This window comes from Mus musculus, chromosome 2 (assembly GCF_000001635.26).
Source record: "Mus musculus strain C57BL/6J chromosome 2, GRCm38.p6 C57BL/6J".
Lineage (NCBI taxonomy): Eukaryota > Metazoa > Chordata > Mammalia > Rodentia > Muridae > Mus > Mus musculus.
In genome coordinates, this window is record NC_000068.7 from 151,058,573 (window position 1) to 151,062,258 (window position 3,686).

Sequence of the window (3,686 nt, forward strand, 5' to 3'; positions counted from 1 at the left end):
CTTGGACTTGAGCTTTGTACAAGGAGATAAGAATGGGTCAATTTGCATTCTTCTACATGGGGACCTCCAGTTGAACCAGCATCATTTGTTGAAGATGCTGTCTTTTTTCCACTGGATGGCTTTAGCCCCCTTGTCAAAGATCAAGTGACCATAGGTGTGTGGGTTCAGTTCTGCCTCTTCAATTCTATTCCATTGATATACCTGCCTGTCTCTGTACCAATACAATGCAGTTTTTATTACTATTGCTCTATAGTACGGCTTGAGGTCAGGAATGGTGATTCTCCCAGAAGTCCTTTTATTGTTGAGAATAGTTTTCGCTATCATGGGCCTTTTGTTATTCCAGATGAATTTGAGAATTGCTTTTCTAAGTCTATGAAGAATTGAGTTGGAAATTTTATGGGGATTGCATTGAATTTTTGTTTGTTTTTGGCAAGATGGCCATTTTTACTATATTAATCCTGCCAATCCATGAGCATGGGAGAACTTTCCATCTTCTGAGATTTTCTTTGATTTCTTTCTTCAGAGACTTGAAGTTCTTGTCACACCAAGGTGTTTTATATTATTTGTGATATTATTATGAAGGAGGTCGTTTCTATAATTTCTTTCTCAGCCTGTTTATCCTTTGAGTATAGGAAGGCTACTGATTTGCTTGAGTTAATTTTGAATCCAGCCACTTTACTGAATTTGTTTATCAGCTGTAGGAGTTCTCTTAAGTATACTATCTTATCTGCAAAGAGTGATATTTTGACTTCTTTGTTTCTAATTTGTATCCTTTTGATGTCTAATTGCTCTGGCTAGGACTTCAAGTACTATATTGAATAAGTAGGGAGAGAGTGGGCAACCTTCTCTAGTCCCTGATTTTTGTAGGATTGCTTCAAGTTTTTCTCCATTTAGTTTGATGTTGGCTACTGGCTTGCTGTATATTGCTTTTACTATGTTTAGGTATGGACCTTGAATTCCTGAACTTTCCAAGACTTTTATCATGAATGGGTGTTGGATTTTGTCAAATGATTTTCAGCATCTAATGAAATGATCATGTGATTTTTCTTTGAGTCTGTTTATGTAGTGGATTACGTTGATAGATTTCCATATATTGAACCATTCCTGCACCCCTGGGATGAAGTCTACTTAATTGTGGTAAATGATCATTTTGATGTGTTCTTGGAATGAATCTTAGTTCCAAATGTAAGATCTAAAATTATAAAATATCTAGATGAAGATTTTTTTAGTATAATCAAAAAAGGAACAGTATTAAGAGTATACAACAAACTATTATAAGCCATTAAACAACCAACAACTGAACTTAATTGGAAAAGCAGTTGGACAGTTCACTGAAGATGACACTTAAATCACAAATAAGTACTTGGACAGATACTCAACACCTTCCCCCAAGAGGCATTGCAGGCTTGGCTGTGTGTTCCATGTGTGTCAGTAGATGACAGAGAGGAGAGGGGCTAGTTTACTTTCAGTGTTCTAACCTGTAAACATGGGATGATTAGTAGCCTAACACTCTTAGAAAAAGCAGTGTCCTGCCAGCCCAGACTGGCTTCCAGGGTGGGGAGTGATCCCACAACAGACAATCCCCACATGGGGCCAGTTTGATTGCCTGGAACAGGAGCAAGTCTAAGATGACCATCAGTATAGCACCATGGAGCTGCCCAGGGAGCTGGCCTGGGATGATTACCAGTCTGGTGCTGTGCTGGCCTGGGGGAGTGGACCATGCCAGAGGTGACCCCAGGAGAGGGGAGATGGTCTTAGAGACCCAAAACTACAGGTTTTCTATGCCACAAGGCAACAGCAGTATGTAGGGAGGGTGGTGGGAGGTCCTGTATTGACTGTGTGGTAGAAGTCAGGGTTCTGGTACCAGGCCAGTACTCAGTACAATGAATATAAGGAAACAAAGAAAGAAGTGTGGACCGTGGAGTGTACTGTGGGATACACCAGGACACTGCAGTGTCCACAGTGTGATTCCTTTTTCTCTGATTTGGGGGAGGTTGTGGTGGTGGCAGGTTGTATGAGGTGAGGGGAGAATGGGTGGGATTGAGTGCATGATGTGAAGCTTGTGAAGAGCCCCTGAAAGGTTGAAAAAAGGAAACTCAACATCACCAGTGATTGGTATCATGCACATCAAAGCCATCACATATGTGCGCGAACCCACATTCATTAGAATGGCAAAGATTTTTAAGAGATGGCAGTTTCAGATGCTGCTGAGAGTAGAGGGAGATGCTACAAATACTGTGGAAAGAAATTATGCTATGTCTTAAAGGAATATAAAGGAGAGTAAAGAAATGTAGTCTTGTTAATGTGGTGGTTAAATATAAGTTTGGCATATGTGTCAAAACTTAACAAATGGCTTATTTTACCCAGGTGAAGTTTATCACACATTAATACCTCATTGGAAGTATGGAATACAACAAGCTTCTAAGACAATATCTAGAAAACAGAGAAGCAGGACACAGCAGTGACAGGAACACTTGTGGTTTCAGCACAGGGTTAAGGTGCTCACAGCTGAAGTGATAACGATATATAAATCTGGTCTGTGGACAGCTATACAAGCACACAGCTACAAGGTACTGTAGCATTCCCTGCAGAAACAATTGTAACCTGACCTGATCATGACAGTCGCCCCCCTGAGATTCCACCTCATTTCAGTCAGAATGGCTAAGATGAAAAATTCAGGTGACAGCAGATGCTGGCGAGGATGTGGAGAAAGAGGGACACTCTTTCATTGTTGGTGGAATTGCAAGCTGGTACAACCACTCTAGAAATCAGTCTGGTGGTTCCTTGGAAAATTGGACATAGTATTACCGGAAGATCCAGCAATTCCTTTCCTGGGCATATACCCAGAAGGTGTTCCAACTGGTAATAAGAAAAGGCTAAGAGCCTTTTCTGCTGTTAGAGGGATGGAAGTTCAATTCCTAGCACACACACAGGGTTGCTCACAACTGTTATAATTTCAGCTCCATGCATCCAGTACCTCTGGCCTCTATGGAAATCTTCATTCACATGCACACTTATGGCTGTCTATAGGATTCCACTTATGAAGTTCAGGGTGAGAGCACAAGCCACAAGGCTCAGAAGAGAAAATGCTATATTCCAGAGCACTTCTGAGGGTACTGCCATATTTTACCCAAAGTCTCACGAAGACAATGGTGCCAGAAGGGCCTGAACAGAAATGCCAAAGGTTTACCCAGCTTGTGTTGCTGCCTTCCCAATGCAAAGAGACCATCATGCTTGGAAAGCACCAAAATCATTGCAACCAAGCAGATTTCATTACTGTGTGCCCGAGAAGTAATCTCTTGTGTACAGTGTGGAGGAATAATCTCCCAATAAAAAATGATGGCTCATTCCAAAGGACAGGAAGTAGAAGGTGGGAGTTTCAGTAGAGAGATTGGAACTCCAGGAAATATTCATTGCTGGGAGATATTCCCTGGATGAGCTCTTAAGAAGTTGGACATATGAGGTTACTAGCCACATGGCAGACATAGTGTTATTTAAATGGGTTAAATATACAAAGACAATAGATGAGCTATTGTTGCTGAGAATTTTTTAAAAAACACGCCTAAAACCCTTAACCCCCAAAATTTTAAGACTTCTTTATTTAAATACTTGTTCTTCTCCCTAAGAGAAACACCAGAAACAATGTTTGTCTTTTATCTCAAAATTTTTATACTTCATTTTTTAAA

General features: G+C 40.6%; 1 non-coding gene across 1 annotated transcript; it reads left to right on the forward strand.

Annotated features, from left to right (window-relative positions):
• Window positions 1–1,382: 1,382 nt before the first annotated feature.
• Gm22187 lies at window positions 1,383–1,511 on the forward strand. The gene has a single exon (XR_003954229.1). It is a non-coding gene; the product is annotated as a small nucleolar RNA SNORA17 (small nucleolar RNA).
• The last annotated feature ends 2,175 nt before the right edge of the window (window positions 1,512–3,686 follow it).